This window comes from Sturnus vulgaris, chromosome 1, assembly GCF_052056855.1.
Source record: "Sturnus vulgaris isolate bStuVul1 chromosome 1, bStuVul1.hap1, whole genome shotgun sequence".
Lineage (NCBI taxonomy): Eukaryota > Metazoa > Chordata > Aves > Passeriformes > Sturnidae > Sturnus > Sturnus vulgaris.
In genome coordinates this window covers 58,263,827-58,282,319 of record NC_142243.1, presented here as the reverse complement: position 1 = coordinate 58,282,319, position 18,493 = coordinate 58,263,827, and the positions used below count along the sequence as shown (strand labels likewise).

At 39.5% G+C, this 18,493-nt stretch overlaps 1 protein-coding gene across 8 annotated transcripts in view; it reads left to right on the top strand.

Annotated features, from left to right (window-relative positions):
- HECW1 (HECT, C2 and WW domain containing E3 ubiquitin protein ligase 1) overlaps positions 1–18,493 on the top strand; it is a 253,483-nt gene that overhangs the window by 100,503 nt on the left and 134,487 nt on the right. The gene's annotated exons all lie outside the window — the stretch shown is intronic.

Genomic DNA, 18,493 nt, shown 5'->3' with positions numbered 1-18,493 from the left:
TGTTCCTCATTACATTAATATTTTAACCAGGGCATTTGATCCAATGCAGTATAAATCTTTTCCACCCTCTTAGCAGCGAAAATACAGAAGTACTGGATTTGCTTCTGCAAAGTACTATGTTCCTTATGCAGCAAGTTAATATTTACAACCCTGATTGTCCCATCTCCCTGACCATTCAATTCCTTTCTCTTTTCAAAGATTTACCATGTGTTAGTGTAAATGCAATTTATGATCATCTTTGGATAGAAATAGGGTACTCAAAATACTGGAGTGAAATCTATAGTACAACATTTGTGGTGAAAGAGCCACATACATCTTTAAGGAGGAGTTAAGCATGAAGCAATTTCTGTTTTACAGTTGAACTGCATATTTCCAATAATCTGCCTTAGCCGCCTGGACAAAATGTAGAAGTTTGGTAAAAGCATACATAAATTGTTTGACAGGTGCATCTGTCTAAGACTGTCTATATTTGAGAGCAGTCAAAGGAATCTTTCATATAACCTATGTTTTACAGGGTTTGTAAAGGACATGAGTTGTGCTTGACCAGTCTATGACTTTGATCTTAAATATCTGTTATCAGCACGGGTGCTACCTGCAAACATTTACAGATGCTCAGTCCCAGAAAGAGGTTCTCAGTTTGCAGTATGAAGTATTGCTGATGGTCTGTAATTCCTAGTGTTAAACTGAGGATGTTGTTCTAAAGAATTTAGGGACCTGCTGAAATATCTACAGGACATATGTGATGTTTATGTCCTGTGTTTTGAAAAATACATGGATGGGAAAGTTTTTAACATTTAAGAACATCGGGTTTTTTTCAGTTATCCTGGTTTTGGGGCAGAAATTCATTACAGGATCTAACCTTTTAAAGCAAGATCTTCTTTGCAGAGGCTTTGAGCTATGGTCACAAATCATGAGACTGATCATACTTTCTTTTAGCTGTTAAAGAACTGTGAGAAGGAGATAAAAAAATCCCAGACTGGGTATTTGAAGAGACTTCAGTACCTTGGATTATTGAGGAAGGGCAGAATTGTGACAAGAGTGCTGGTAGCTGCCTTGGCTAATCCACAATACAAAACAAAGAGGCAATGTGAGAAATGCTTAGGAGAGAGCCTCTTTAGGTGGGCCACTTTTCATTAAAGGCTCAAATGCATAATGAATTATGTCAGCTTAATAGGTTGCCCCTATTAGCTGAGATACAGTAGTTGTTGTTAATTGATTGCATGTACATTCTTCACTTGCCCTACTGTAAGAAAATGCAAATTAGCATAACCATCCTTCATTGATGCTTGGAACTAAGTTGTACTACACCAGAGTTGGGCAGCCCGTGCTTGATGAGTTGCTGCCTCTTGGTAATTTGTTATACTGCTAGGTTGTGAACATCAGCCCTGAGATTTTGTATCAGTGTGCTCATCAAGGACAAATCACTGCTCTGTCCAGAATTGAAATAGGAGAAAATGAAGTAGGCAGTAGTAAATAACATCACGTGCAGATATACTGAGAGCCACTTGACTACTCAAGTGGGAAGTTAAAGCAGTAATGAATGTTGATATATGCTGGTTGGAGATATCTAAAGGCATATTTGAGGATTCCTGCCCATTGCTGAGACTTACATATGAAACCACACAGCTTTGCAGTTGATTGAATGTTATGTTAAAAACTGCAGTGTCTGAAAACCTTGTGTATTTTCTATCCAAAGAAGATGGTGTAAACCATCTTCCTTCAGACTTTTATTTTTTGGACAGAGATAGTATCTCCCTTTTTATGTTTCATAGCATAACATTTGCAGGAATCAGAGGTACTGATTATCAAAATAAAACTCATCTATGAAATGTAGCTAAGGTGTGGTAATTTATTTTTATTTTCCCATACACTGTTATAATCCTCTTAACTTACTATTGATTGGAGTCTTCCTGATTATAGCATTAATTCTCAATAAAACTGAGTAGCTCACTGACAAAGGCTCTTAATTCCATTTTTTGCTTTTCCTGTAACTGTATTCATAGTCTGGTATCTTTTTACCACATGAGTCAATATTGACTATCAACTACACATTGCTTCAGAAAATACTATGGTATAAATTGCAGTATTTATCCTGGAGCTAGGATAAAGGGAAGATCAGTGCATGGCCAAATAAAGAATCAAAGAGAATTTAAATTTCTCAAGAATTTCAAGCACTCCATGCAGATGGGTTTGTACCTTGGCCTTGAAATATTAAAGGTTAAATATATTTGGTGGTTCTATTGTATGAGGCTTATTAAAGGGGGACCATGGGAATCATCCTGGCCAACCTCAGATGCCAAAGTTTTTCTGTTGTCAACAGTTAGACTGTAGGACTCCCCACAGCTTGTTTTTGTACCACATTTAAGGAAATACCCTTATACTGTGACTAGCTAGCCCTATGACATAAACAGCTTAAAAATACATCTTTGAGCCTTTTTTTTATTAAAGAGCTTTGTGGGGAAACTTGAAAAATCAGAGATATTACAGACTAGATGATTTGCACAGTATAATTCCTATTAATCGGAAAAAAAGAAGCATTAGAACTGAGGTCAAGTAAATAGAGGGTTATTACTCATTTCTGTATTTTGATATGGAGGCATATATAGTATGTTTAGGAGCATTTAGTTCAAATCCATAACATTCCACAGTTATTTATCCTTTCTTTTCCTGCATTTTTGGAAAATTAACAAGCAAATGAAACATGATGCTCTAATTATGTAACCTGTGTAACCTGTAGTTATTATACATAACCCCACTCTTTAGGTACTTAACAGATTGCTGACATCACTGTAAATAGTAACTTACATGCAATGGGCAGGGACCTGGAATAGGAATGAGTGAAGGGAAAAGCCTCTGAAAGTTATTTTCTTCATGGAAGCAGATTATCACAATGAAATCTATCAAACACAGTTGTAATGATAATTACTGGCCCAATCCACCAACCTACAGGATCACACTAGAGAGAAATTGTGCACATGGGCAGAAGAAACTACTAATATATTGTGAGAGATTTGTAAAAGTGCACTAGGAATGAAGAGTATAAAGGAAGACATGTAAAGAATTTTCAACCATTTTCTACTTTAATTGCACACTTTTATAAAACTGAAATTCTGAAATTTCAGATGCTGTTCTGTTTTTGAAGCTATACTTTCATGCTATTCTCAGAGGATTGCCCAGTCAGAATCTTTAAGAGTTCTTTTTTTCAGGTATATTTAAAATCTCACCAGTTGAGAAAATGCTTTCTGTGGTTCAATGACAAAGCAAAATTGTTTATTCTTTTCGGAACACGCTTCTGTGCTTTGAGAGTATTTGGTCAAAATATGTGTTACTTTTGAATGTGCTAATAGCCTGATTTAAGACCATCTACAAAGCCCAGTAATTTCTTAACATGTACCTGTGCAGCATTTTCAGATACCACAGACGTTTAAAGTTTGCATTAGTTTTAGCGATCTAATTTTTCACCTTAAAAAGGACGAGTACCTTTCCCAGAGAAGGGTATGCCTTTCCACTTTGCATGTCACAAACTTGCAACACAATGTTGCCAGATAGATATGTAATTGGTAGGAGCCAGAGAGGGAATTGCTTCCAAATGCCAGCAGAACATAACTCATCTCCTATTAATACTCAGCAAACAAAAAGCCCTAACAGCTGCAGAGGCAATGTTGTACTACAGCCAGTTTTGCATTTCTGCAGAAGTCTGACAATTTTCTGACAGTCAGTGATAAACTATAACCACCCACTGTAGTCATGAACTGGTTAGAATTTGAGGGGAGGAAGGAGGAGTGAAGAGAGGCTCTATGCCACTAGGGATGCAAACCTTGTGTTAAGGCTTGGAGGGCACTGCAGTGAAAGAACCAGCCTATAATGGGTTTTCCAGGAAAGGAAATATGCTGTGCTACACTGCAATTTCTCACACACTTTTTAGTTTACACAGCAATACAGAGAGAGGGTGTCCAAGAGAGCATTTCATTGAGGTGCACTGCAGCAGCATCCTATAAAGATTTTATCAAACTAGCATATCCTTACAATGATGAGTAAAGTTTTGATACTATTCAGAATTGCACTGAAGGTAGTCAGATAGCTGGGATCCTCCCTGATCTACAGGCCTCTCTAAAGACTGTTCATTACTGGACAACTAAGAACCACTTCCAAGGGTAACCCATAATCTGTGTTGCATTTTTATTTGAAAACTTATGGAGCAGTTGTTTGGTTAAATTTGTTGCTGTTGTTGTGGCTGCATTTTTAATAACACAGATGGATGACATGCCCTTGTAGAAAACAGAAATAACAGTCATTTATTCCTATTGGCTAGAAGGGAAATAATGGTAAAAAAAAAAAAGGTGCAACTCAAGTCAGATATCTGAGAGATCCTGGTATATCTTCAGATAGAAGACATATATTCTATGCTTTGGTCTGTATATGTGTGCATTTATAGAGTATTTACAGAAATGTCCTCAAATTGGCAATCAGCCATTTGATCTGGGGCTCTTGCTAAAAAATGTATCTTTAGAAAGCTGATAGAAGGGTGCCTTCAAAGTACAAATAAGTGAAGGATGTTCCAGCCTTGAATATTTCCAAATAAATGAGGCACATTTGTGTCAATAAAAGCTTTAATGAAGTTAGAGTATTTACAAATTTTTCCTTTTTATGGACAGATTGTTGACAAGTCCAGACCACTGAAATAATTTCCTGTCTCCATTTTCATTACCACAATGTCTCTCAAATCATATACTCTTCACTTCATGAAAGACTACATGAGAAGAGAAAATACAGATAAAGCTGTTGAAGTCCATCCTGATAAAACTTTTGTCAGGCCCTACAGTCATGCTGCTTGACTTTAACCTTCATGAGTCCACACACAGTGAAAACTGGAGCAATACAGAAGCATCTTCAACAGTGTGAAAATTATTTAGAAGCAAAATGATTAAAGGTGCCAAGGAAAAAAACAGATATGAGGCAATAAGAGAGACATGTGCCCCAAAAGGTGTAGCTATTGCTTTCCTGTCCTCCAAGGAAGACATACCATTGTTTTACAGTTTTCTCTTCATCTCCTTTCACATGTGTTAGTTTTATTGAAGCTGTTTGGTTGTCTTCCACCCTACACACAGTTTCTAAATTCCTTGTACTTCTCCTCAGCCTGTTATCCTGATAGTAGTTTAATACTCATACTTAAGCCAAGCTTAGCTTTGGGAAGACGAGCACAGTCTGAAACCAGATGTTGAGATTCCTTAAGAACCCTGCGCTTGAGGTCCTTTGGTCAGCCCTTTAATCTTTGCCTTTCTTGCACTTCTTGTTAGTGCTCCTCTTACAGTCTGTCTGTGCCTGGACTGTAGGCAGCAGCCTATCCATAAATGGAAACATGGGTCAATCCACACGAGGATTTCTCAGCTTCTGGCATGGTTTCACTGTGGTACCATAACCAAGAGACTTGTACGCAAATTGGGTTTTTCTCAGTCTTTCTCTCCCTTTCCCCAACTTGTTTTGACACTCAGAGGTATTTTGTTTGGAGTGTGGAGATCACAGCTGTTTTGTGTTTTCATTCTCACACAAGAAAGGAGATGTCTGTGTTGCAACATCTATGCTTGGTGACACCATACTGGGGCACCTCACTGGTCCCCATGCTACCTGCCCCATGCTTTTCATGGCAGTGCTTAAAGAAATTACAAGGACTTTGCTTGCACAAAGCTAAGACTGAAATGAGAGTTTCGATAGGTTGGTAATAGGAGTTTCAGAAAGCTTTGAGAAATAATGCCTGATTTTAGACATTGATGTCAGAGCAAGTCTATCTTCACTAAGCCCTAGATCCCTGTATCACAGAAACCACAGCATATATGGACTCTTCCCAGCCACTTAAACAAGCATAGACATTGTGTTAATGCTTCAGAGGCTGGACATCATCTAATTCCCAAAGAAGTGGTCAAGAAGACACAGTAACATTTAACTGAAGTTTTAGTTCAAGTCTGGAGGAATCTAACTGTAGGTGCCAAATTTTGGAAGTATGAGTTCACAAATGTGTTCATTTTGGTCTTCCAGCAGTATCTTCAGCCACATTGCATTTGCTTTAAATTCAGAACTCCTGCACATGCAGTGTGTTTTGTTCTTCACCTCTGCTATACCATTGAGCCTATCATGCACTTGAGAAAATGAAGACAGATAGCTGAAATGCAGTAGTGCAGCTAGAAGCTGTTCTTTTCTCATCTAACCTAGTGTTTGATAAATGTGTGAACTAATACCTATTGTTCTGCTGCTTTGAACTTTGGGTGTGTGGTATTCTGCGCAACGGGTGCTGAAGTTTACTATAATGGATCACTATACCTTAGATAGTGTTATTTTGTCATTGATGATCTTTCTGCTATTGATAGTAACCACAAACTGGACTTGGAGTAACCTCCAACTCACAAATCAGTTAGTCTTTGCCACTGTTACATGCTTCTGAAAAGTTTTTTCAGATAATGCTGTCTAGGAATTTGGCAGAATTGCGCTGGAAGACAGATCTCCTCTCTTTGCTCCATTGCACCCTATGCTCTCCTCTTGGGTATTTCATTTAGGTGTGTTGCTGCAAGCCAAGTGAGACACTGTAGAAGGCCTCAGGTAGCCCATGGGAAAGTTTTGTGTGAACACGGAGCTTTCCCAGGGGCTGGCCTGGGAGCAGAGGTTTTTCCCAGGAACAAACAAAGGCACCTGCTACTGTTTACAGAGTGTGTATTTTGGGAACTCTGTTGTTTATAATGAAAACATCTGTACAAGAGGTGTTGCCTGCTCTAACCAATGGGCTGTGTTCTGTCCCTGGAGTAGTGAGTGACTGTACTTAAGCAAGGTAGTGTTACAATAAAGTGTCTCTGTCTCTCTCTTTCCTGTCTTGAGAGGAGACCGCATTGCTATGTGTTTTATTACGGCCGTTCCAAGGGTTAATCCCTAACCAGCAGCAACAAGACACTGTTGGAGTCAGTTAATCAGGGGACTCTCTGAATCTTTCAGAGAGAGATCAGAACGTAGGGATTGAATTAAAGCCTTTGGATGGAATGAGTAAGTGAGCAGATGGAACGGGTAAGTGAATAGCGTGAGTCAGTAAGTAAGTAAATGGAGTAAGTTTTAAGTGCTTTTAGTGAGTAAAAGGTCTTAGATGCCTGAGAAGTAGTACATGTTCTAGTGAAGGTTGAAAAACATACTAATGTTTCTTTAGAGGCTCCAAGAACCTAGCTTCAGACATAACAGAGTTAGAGTTAAGAATATTGGTTACATTTTTCAGTTTATACATAGCCTGGCGTGCTAAGAATCTAGAATTCTAATAGGTTAAGAAGTAGTGGTCTGAGTCTGTGTCTTTGCTTGCTCGTAAGTTTCTATAAAAGAACATACTCGGGGAAAGCCACTGCTTTTTATGCCATTGCTTTTGCATTGCTTTTGTTCCTTCTCTCTCTGCCATCATCAACACCAAAGAAGAAGATAGGAGCTGCCCAGCTTCTCCGGCTCTGCTGGGACCTCGGGGAGCTTCTGCTTCTGTTTGGGACGCTAAGCCAGAACTTAACATGGACTTTGCTGTCTGTGACTTTTGCTTTTAAGACTGATGTGCTTCTACAATAAACAACTTTATAGCAACAATTAGCTGCTTCACTTTTTGAAAAACATAACCTGACAGTGTGAGTGCCTCAGAGCACCCGGAGGTTCCAAAACCTCACAGACACCACTGAATTCTGTAGGAATTGCTTGCATGCAATTCTTGCATGTGCCATCAGCCCCAGAACCCTTGTGGACCACCACGTGCAGATTGCCTTGTGCAAGCTTTGGCCCATGTGGTCTTATTTTTGTGGAAAAACAGAAGACAAATGCAATGGAATTGTCAAGCAGCTGTAATTGGAAGGGCATCAGCACAGGCATCAAAGCATCATATCTATTCCAAAAGAGTGTCCAAAAGGTACTGAGCTTTGTTTCAGTTTTCTTAATAAATAAATATAAAATATAATAATATAAAAGTACTGCATTCAGTAGATCAGTGTTAATAATTTACCATTTCTAATTTTGGAGAATTTTACAGTTGTGGGGTTTTTTTTGGTAATCCTCTTAAAGCATACTGTGAAAGTAATGGATCAAAACAGAACTGGTAGTATTAAAGATAATTTTTTTTCTCTATTTACAGAGGCAGAGTTTGCTTCACATCTTCATGCTTTCTTTTACAAAAGCTCTAATATATCTCTCTGCAGTATTGAAGCATCTCAAGGGCTCTTTTTAGATGTCCAGCATGACACAAGAAAATCTCCATATATATAAAGGGAGATCAATCCCTTCACCGCATTCAGAAACTTGTTTCTAACCGTGCTATCTTGCTGCAACCACTTTGTTTCTTATACCCTCTGGTAGTTATAGCAATATTTATTCAACTCATACAACAGTGTTTGGATAGTTTTATTCAACAGACAGAACTTACTTTGCCTTCCATGAGGAAGGCAGAATTATATCTGTGGTGTAGTGCTATAGTAACTCCTTCTACTTTTGAAATAGTGCACCTCTGAGGCAGGAAACCTTTTGATAATTTTTTTTTCTCATTAACTAGCCAGTAAATCTAGCCCCATTGTCACCTTATTCCTGGTCCAAGGTTTCCTGCAATAGGGACTGCCAGATGTCAAGATTATCTATACCCAGAATAGACTTTCTCAGAGAATGGAAGGGATGAATTCAGCAGGGATGAATTATGGTCTCCTTGCAGGGTTCAAACACTTCTGCCCAGCAGAAACATCTTTCTGCAAGGTCTTTGGTATTGGTAATAGGATCTTCAGGGCCTCAGACAAATAGTGTTTTATATTTCCAAACTCTTCTCAACCCTTTCAATACTTCAGATGTTCATTTTACCCAATGAGTAGCAGGTATCATTTCCTCCTATATCTCAGTGCTAATAGCTTTTTACAGTTAAAAACAAAGCAAAACAAAAAACCACTACCAACCTTGAAATAAATAGTTTTTCTGTAATTGTTTACTTAATTAAATTTATATTAGGATGTTTCTTTCTGTCTTTCCCCTTTCATTAAATTATCTACATTAATTTCATTATGCATTTTCTCATTAAATGTTGTTCTGCCTGTGGATTTTTTTCCAAGTCTCCTTTACCAACAACACTCACTGCTACAGTGAGACTTCTAAGAGTAGACAGCAGAGTTTATTCCAAACCCTTCCTTTTCCCTGCCATCAGAGCTTGTGTGCTTGGCAGATACTTGATCCCTTCTGAAGCTATAGGAAGCAGAGATGTGGGGAAGTGACTTGTTTACTCACCTGGGGTGAGCTCACTTGTAGCTCTAGATTCACTCCTGAGAGTAAGAGCTATAGATCTGATTGCTTCTCACTCTGGGCCCATTTTAAGGCAGCTTTGAATGATTAGTCTGCATGTACTGATAATCTCGCTTCCTTTAGTGGCCCCTTCACACTGTAAGAAAGATACTCAAACCATTGTTCAATGATCTTGGGTTGTCTGGTCAGAGAAGATGGCTCTAGCTCCTGTCTGACCCTAAATGTTAATGTGTCTTGGGCCCCAAATCTAAAAGTAGAAAGTCGTATTTAATTTTCAAAGATGATCTTTCTCTGTGTCTCTCAGTTTTGCTTTTTTTCCCTGACCTATTTCTTTTTCATGTCTTGGATACTTCAGAAGTTCAACAATGATCTCCTTTCATTGGAAATATTTCCAAAGAGGAAATATTATAAAAACTCTAAAAATGGCATATTTTTAAAGAGAAAATAATTTACACCATAAGAAACAATATTGATTTTGATTGTAAATTACATTGGTGAAATGTTCCAAACATGAGGTGTAGGTGGGGTTAGAAATAAGGTGAGAAATGCATGTTTATCAGAATTTGAGCTGTGAATGTAGTTGTTGGAATTTGCAAATAGTGTTCCCTCAGACACAGACATCTGGATGGCACAAGTATAAAACCAGCAGTGTAGAGAGTGCAAACACAAGGGTGAAAAAGAACTCTGAATGAATGTGCAATCTTTTTGATGTAGATGAGTACCAGAGAGCTTTCCCAGGCAGCTCTTTGGCAAGAGCTCTAGGCTTCTGAGTGGCTCCTGCCACTCAGCAGGAAGATTCTGGGAGGGGAAGCAGCTTTTGACGCAGCCCACATCTCTTAGATGCTTCCCTCTCCTGTCTCTGGCTTAAAAAAATCAGTCTGCAAGCAGAAAAGTTTCTTAACACTTCCACTGTCTAACAGAGGTATTACAGGTCTGTGAATGCAGTTCTAATTCTCTTTTCTACTTGTGAGGTTGGACCTCCAGGTGCTCTCAGGCACCCAACTTTTCGGGTTGTTTTCTTCAATCAGCCATGCAGCTAATGGTTGCTATAAAGTTGTTTATTGCAGAAGCACATCAGTCTCAAAGGCAAAAGCAAGCAAAGCAATGGCAAAAGCAAAAGGCAATGGTAAAATGCAGTGGCAAAATGCACCAGCTCTCCCTAATGCATGTTCTTACATAGAAACTTCCCAACAGGCTAAGACACAAACTCAGAGCACTTCTTAACCTATTAGAATTCTAGTTGCCTAGCATGTCAGGCTACATATAAACTACATACATGGTCTGTCTTGTTCTATCTGAAAAATGTAAGCAATATTCTTACTCTAGCTTTATTATGTCTGAAATTAGGCTCTTGGAGCCTCCATAGGACTCCTAGTATCTAGGACTATGTTTTTCAGCCTTCCCTAGAACATGTACTACTATACTGGTCTCTAAGACCTTTACTCACTAAAAGCACTTAAAACTTATTCCACTTACTTACTTGCTTACTTATTCTAAAACTTAAACTTATACCTCTGCCTTATGTGTGAATGGCTTAACATACTTCAATCCATCCGAAGGTTTTAATTCAATACCTGCTCTCTGATTTCTCTCTGAAGAGTTTGGAGAGACTCCTGACTCTCTGACTCCAACATCTACTCCATTAAAGTAAACATACATTTGGAACACTTCAAGGTCTATCATAGCTTGTAGAGATTTCAGTCTTGGTTTGCCTTCCTATTAACTTGCTGTTTATGCAAGCTGCCAAGCAGTACTTTCCAAAGGAAAAATCACTTCATAACCTGGTGGCCCTGGGTTGCCCCAGAGGTACCTGGGAAGTCACAAAAACTGGCATGTGATTAATTTCCCCAGATTGCCAGGCAACACTTGGACAGCAAATTTGCCAAATGTTATATGCCTACACTAAATTAGATTAGTCTGCAAGATTAGACAAGACCTACGGGTGAAATCATATATTTAAAACAGAATACAAGTGTATTAGTAACATTTTGTTTTACAAGAAGGAATTCTCCTTGCCTCCTGAGGTGTATTAGCTAATATTTTATCTGTGTTAGCCCAAGACCTCCAGGAACTTTTTCTTGTTCCTGTTGATAAAGGTATTTACCTGACGTGGAATGAGCCAGCCACGCTCACTTAGAGAACATTAAGAAAAAATATTTTCTCTTTTTGGTTTGTGTCTTGGTTTAATTTGAATTTCCCAGCCAACGTGTCACTAATGTCATAGTTTTGATTTGCCAATTTAAATATACTCATTTTCTCTTGTGAGACAGAACGAGGAGCAAAAGCAAGGCAGGCCTCAAACATAAAAGGATATAAAAAGAAATTTATTAACTACACAAAGAAAAAGAAGGCAGTAAATTCAGAATAAGATCTTCAGACCACTCCCTCCTCCCTCTTCCCATTCCTACAAAGACACTTCAGTCAGTTCCCCATTTAAATAATTCTATTCAGTTCACTTCCGAGAGAGGAGCGTCCTCTTGTTCAGCTATAGGGACTTCTCCACAAGGAGGGAAAAAATCAGTTCTCTCGTGGCTTCACTTTAATGATTGGCATCCACCCGGGAAAAAGCTTGCAGAGTCGTGAAGTTCCTCCCATCTTCACAGCTTTCCCAAATCTGTGCTTATGGGCCATGTTAAACTCATGGGGCATTTACTTTTAAGACTGAACTGTTCCAAAGCAAAAGTTCTCTTCATCTCTTTTCTCTCTGTTCATGCTTCATCCTCAGAAAACCGAGATCCCCTTCTTTCCACAGGGCAAAGATTCTCAACACAGTTGCTTTTGGTCAAATGATCTATCAAATGGAACCAACCCCTCATGTCTGTTCTCCACGGTTTGCAGGAATTTTCAGTGCGGTATCAGTTCATCCCTACAACTTTACAAAAGGATTTTCAGCCATCTTCACAGCATCTCCTCATTCTCCTTCCATCTAAAGTAACTTAGCTCTTTTATTTTTCCCTTCTCACTCCAGGGAGAACTGGCAAGTCTGCAAGTCTTATTTGAGCATTGAAAGAGTTAAGATTTCACATGGGGAATGCAAGGCTGCAATGCTGGAGCTGTGCCAGGATCTCAGGAGATTCAGGCTGTGCCAGAACGGGGGAGGAGGAGGGAATGGCTGGGACCTCACTCAGTCTCCCTGGGTCTCAGCTACAGCACCCACTGCCTATGGCCACCCCTCCTCCCTGCCGGGCCATGCCAGCTCCCCACACGGGGGGCCCGGCCCTGCCCCCCTGCCAGGCCTGCAGTGGAGCCAGGCTGGGCCCAGTTATCTGCACTGCAACCGGAAAAGACAGAGAGGCTCAGTTCCGGATTACCGCCTTCAAATGTGTGTTCACGGAGCGAACTGACTTTCTCCAACTGGTTTCTCAGGTTGTCAATAACCGAACCAGCCTCCAATTGGTCCCATCAGCTCACAGAGGAAGTTCTCATAGAGAAAAATCTCTCTGACTCTATCCTTCCCCTGGTGAAACCAGCACAATTTGTCACTGTGGTATCTTGTAGTAATGGGGAGAGATAAAACACTTTCCGTCCCTCCACTTGCTAGGATTTCTTGATTTACGTATAAGTGATGTTTGTAATTAGAATGCGTCTGGATTCAGGCTTTCAAATGTTTTCCTGTTTACAGGATATTATGGTAAGCTTTATTAGCTTCCTTTGAGGAGTCCTAAATCTTCATGGCTAATAGAGACACCATTTTCTTTTCCTTCTGTGAGCAGCATGAAGTCTTATGCATGGCATGCCAGAAAAATGAGTAATATATTTTGATACCAGTATACTTTGGCTTTATCCTTGATTTTCTTCTTTTCCCCATCTCTTCATATTTTGGAGAACTCACCATGTTTTGTATTAAGGTGAAAATGTAAAAGAAAAGGTGTATAGTGGTAAGTTGGATTCTAGGGGCTCAGTTCAAAGACAGCCACAGCAGAGTCAGCTGTGGTGCTTAAGATGGTACAACCTCAGTTAGTTGTCTGTGTTAGCACTCGGTCAAAAGTTTTCTCTCACCACCACACCATTTTTTGGAGTGGCTGATTTGTAATCAGTTTTAATTACTGGATTGCTTGCTCCGAGCCTGGTAGTTCAGATCACCTCTGTGTGCTGTTCCTAAAGGCCCTGGTATGTTAGTAGTAATGCAAGCAAACATTTGGGGTGAATCAGCTAACATTGCATAGAAACTTAAAATGTGTGGGGTGCAGTTGTGAGAAAGCCTCTTTAGCGTTTGAGGGAAAGAAAAGGAAACTTAGCCAGGAGGCATCTCAGCTGCAAGAATGTTGATTTCCTTTGTGGAAGAGTAGGAAGCCATGAAGCAGATCAACCAAATTTCCCGTGATTTCTACTTCAGAAAGGTAGAGTGTTCACAGTCAAAGTCAATTAAAACTAAAATCTTAGTTTAAAGCTTTATCGTGGAAAGTCATGCCAGTTTTCAACTGTGTTGCAAAAGATGGTCCTTTTTAAAAATGTTGACAAGACTGGCACTATTGTTTGTTAAGTCCCCCTTGTACTCACTCAGTGGCAGAGCAATGCTCTTTTGTCCTTAGTGGGCTGTGCTGTGTGTGTCATACAACACCGTCAGGTGGTGCCTGTGTCTGGGGAAGGCACGGGATTAAACCAGTGTTGGTTTGTGCAATGTGTGTCTTTCAACATGTGTCAGCAGCCATCTAGAAGGGGCTTCCAGGTGTTACCTAGAACATCTCTTTCAGAGGATCTTATCTCTGGTTATATCAGAAACACTTAGCACACTCAGAACGGTGAGAACTGTGACAATGCACAAATGTAATAATGTACACCCATGTCTTTCAGTGGGATTTGAACTAATTCACATTATATTGCAACTAGAACAGGCTTAAGAAAGACACAAATTAAACAGGAGAAGGCACTTAGTCTTGCTGAGCAGCTCAGTGGACAGCAGGATATAAACTTCTGCAGAATTCAGAAACTGAAATCCTGTTCTGCAGTAGTCAGGAGAACTAGCTGTTAATTTAAACAGGATAAAGATTTCAGCCAGAAGTGTCAGAATTTGCTGTTGCAATTATTAACTCCTCAGTGTATATTTATAGAAAGGCATGAAAATTTAATATAGTTCCCTTTTTTCTTTGCATTTTTACAAGAAAAAGAAAAGCAACTAAATAAATTGCTAGTGGGATGAACTTTTTTATGGTAGTTTAAGGCCAGCACATGGGTGTCTTCTAACTGAAGTGTGGAACCATGAAAACTGGGTTAATAACGAACCCCCTGATACAGCCTTAACAGTAGCACTGCTAGCAGGCACCTCTGTAATTACTTCTCTATGAAGTGTGCTAAGCTTCTACAACAAATTTAAAATCTCATATTGTGCTTTCTTCTCTTAGAAAATGACCTAGTGACAGCCTTTTATATATATATATAATATGTACAAAGATAAAAGTTTCTGCCTCTCAACTAGCCCATCTACATATTTTTCAGTATGGAAAATAGAATTTGGTTTTGCTTTAACAGATCTATTTCTTTTTCTAAATTTCATGAATTTGTTGCATTTGAGATGCAGTGAAATGCCAAATAATATTTCTGTGACATGCATAAATTATTTTTAGCTGTCCTATGCATGGTATATGCTGTAGGATATAAATCCAGTTGGTAGTGCATTTAGGAGATCTTACCTGGCTATTTTCAAACAGAAAGATTGCAGGAGCTTTAGAAATATTTTTGAGAAGGGCAGCAGGACTGAGTGACATGTGGATGTGCAAGGAACATTACAGCTGAGATGTCTGTTTCTTTTGGAGAGAAAATGAGAAGAGGTAGGTGTGGTCTCTGTCCACTGAGATCCCACTGAGTGGGAGTTTTACTGTTGGCTTTAACAAGATGAATCAGACTTTTGACAGCTAGTGAGGAAGAGGGATGCAGTCTACATGCTGGGAAATATTTAAAAGGATAAAAATTTGTAAGCAGTTTTTATCAAGCAGTGAACTAAGAGTTACTTAGTCCTTCAAAACACTTTAATTTTAGAAACCACGTCTTGTCAAGACTGACATAAAGACTCCTGCATGCTGGCAGCTGACTCAAACTAGCATCTGCCAGCCTCTTCTTAGGTCATGATTGTCAGTTTATGATAGGTATATTCTCCAAGCCAGCAGAGAGATTGAAAAACGAACCATCAAAACTGTCAAACAATACTGAAAATACTTCTGCCTCTTTTGGACTCTGAGGGGGGCACTCAGCAGCTGGAAGTCCACAACAGCACTATAGAGATGGACAATGTGCATGCACATATGTAATGCTTCCTTCTTCAGACCAAACTGACACGGTAAAAATTCATATTTTATGCTGGTCTTTTGCTTGGAGGTAAATTTGTTCATCTTCAGAGCCTACTTGAGACTTCAGATTTGGAATATGTGTGCTAGTAAAGGATTTCTAATTGAAAACAAAGAGGCTGAGTATTTTGTGTGCATGAACTAGGATGGATCTATTAGTTTATATGAGGTGATAGTTGGTTCACAGCAAGTAAGTTTGTTTGGTTTTCAGACTAGAAATTCCCAGAGGTATCAGGGGAAAAAACCCAAACCTCTAGGGCAATCTATTGAAAACCCATCCTGGAATCATTATCTCTCTTCTTAAAAATGAAAAACTCAAAACAGGAGGACAACTTGTTCCTCTCCTGTGGTCTCAAAACTTCATTCTTGGCTCTGTGTAGTACCCTTTCTTTTTCTGCTCTCTATACTGCCAAAAAAATACATGTTTGCTGGTGATAATTAGTAAGAATAATACTTGCACTTACAATATGTTTTTTGTAGATTCTTTTTTGACCTGGTGAGTGAACTAAAACACATTACCTGCAAGTACTTTGTATGACCTTCTTTGCATTGTGAGTTGTGTTTTAAAACACACAAACTACTGAATCATGGACGGGTTGTGGCCTAGCTGTGTTTTTGAGCATCTCAACAAATGAGTTTGGTTTCAAGAGACAGTTACAGCTACAATTCCCCTGATGGTGGTGAAACCCCATCAGAAGATGTAAAGGAGCTCTTTGGTTACTGCAGTATGTTCAGCAGAAAGAGCAGACCAAGCTTGTGTAGCAGTGCATCTGTTACGTTATTGCATTAGTTGTCCCTAACCATTTGCTCTCCTTCCATAGTAATTTTTTCCTCTGTGTGTTGGCTGTAAGCACCTACAGCCAGCCAGTTAGACCAGTAACTTTCAGTCTCACTTTCCATTCCTTCCTTTTTCCTTTGTCATTACTGGGCAAGGTGCCTAATACAGTCCAAATGCTTTGCTCTCTCAGTGGGATTTGTAATACCAGGAGTGACAGGGTTACAGCCCAGGAGTTTTTAAAGCACAAACCTGTTGGTGACTTAAGGGAAAATAAGTGTAAGGCAGATTCGAACAAAAAGATACTTTAAAAGAAATTGGGAATGTAATTTTCAATTTTAGTGTGACCTGGCTGGTTACAGCTTAAGTAATAAGTAGAGCTAAATCCTGTCATGACCCGCTTAATCCAATCCAATCCGCTCAGATCAGTAGAGAAGTGTGTGTAGTGCCTCACCTCTAGAGAGGCACTGACCACCTGCACCATATCCCTGTTGGGAATTTATCTCTTACTGAGCTGCTGTTTTCCCAGGTTAATACATTTGCTAGGACCTCTACCGAATGTGGCTATGAGCATTGCTTTGCAGCAGAGAATACTATTCTCCTGTCCCTGCCATGTTGTTATGAAAACTGGCTTGTGGAAGGACTAGCAAACACTCATATTCTTCTCTCCTTGGTCTGGGTTGCCAGAAGTATAATTTCCTTCATGTTATTGAGAAGGAAATTAATGTTGGGAAAGAGTGAGACTACTGCAGGAAGTCAGTGGCCAAGGTTTGAACAAAGCCTAGATTTCCTGGTGTTGGAGCATCTTGTCTGAATGCTCAGTGTGTTTCTGCCAGAGATGGTAAAGTGGTGGCCCAGGTTCTGCCTCAGGCAAAGGAAGTTGACATCTGTCCTACAGACTGTGAGGAAAAAACAGAGCATTTTCCTTTTCCAGTGTTGCTGCATGTAGGGTATAGAATCTCTCACTTGGGGATCAACAGAAGGCATGACTTTAAGTGTCAAGATTAGGACTAAGTGCCATATTTTTATATATTTAATTGCCAAATTGGGGGGAAAATGTATATAAAATACACTCTAGGTGTAAACTAGCAATAGTGGCAGGTGATTCAAAGGAAACTTAGTCCAGAATCATTTTTTCTCTGCTATTACTTCCTTTTTTCAGATGTCCTTTGCCTCAGCTTTGGATTTTGTCAGGGTATTCTAAAAGCTCATTTCTGAAAAAATGTGTTTTAAAAATAGTCTAGATTATCTGCAGTCTGGACTGTGTAATCATCCATCCATATATTGTCATACAACAGCTGCTGGATCTTGCTCAGCCTATTGATGATTTGCAGTGGGGTTGCCTTTTCACAGTGCAGCAAATCTCTTGGAAGTTAAGCATCCTGTGGTTGGAGACCTTAGCCTTTACGATAAAAAAAATAATAATGTTTCCAATCTGTCTCCTATGTGACTGCAGCAATTTCAGCTTGGATGGGCTTGAGTGATACACGAGGTGCTGATTTTGGGATGGCAGCTCAGAAGGCCTGCGGGTGTTGTCAGCCCCGCCAGTGGAGCAAACATCTGCAGCTTACACAGCTGGGGCTGTGCACCTTCACCAGCAGTGAAGTGCAGAGTCAGAGGGAATGCACCAGCCAGGCACACACCTTCAGGGAATGGACAGGCTGGCATCTGCATATGGCCTTGTGATCAGTAGGAACTAACAATGATTTGGAGACCATTTTTGCAATCTCCCAATGTACTTCTTGATACATTTTGCCAGAGAAGAAACCTTCCTAGTCTGCAGTATTTTGTCTATGCTGCTTAGGATTCTTTGTCCCCTTATTTGTTGAAATTTCCATTCCTTTTTAATCCAACATATGTTAGAAGATAGTAAATTTTTAACCTGCATAAATGCAGCATCTATTTTATAGCAACTTTCCCCCTACAGTTCCCTATTTTTATTGCACTTGAAAACAAATGCACTCATCCAATGTGCTCAGCATTAGATTCACTGATCTTTTTATGGTCAGGGTATTTTATCTTGACCTTCAATCTCCTGTAACCCATTTGTAGCCCCTTCTTTCTACCAGTATCAAGTGAGATACTTTTGGAATTGCTGGACTTTAAAACATCGCCTTTCATTTTGTGACTACAGCAATTTTCTTCCCTAACTATTTGACTG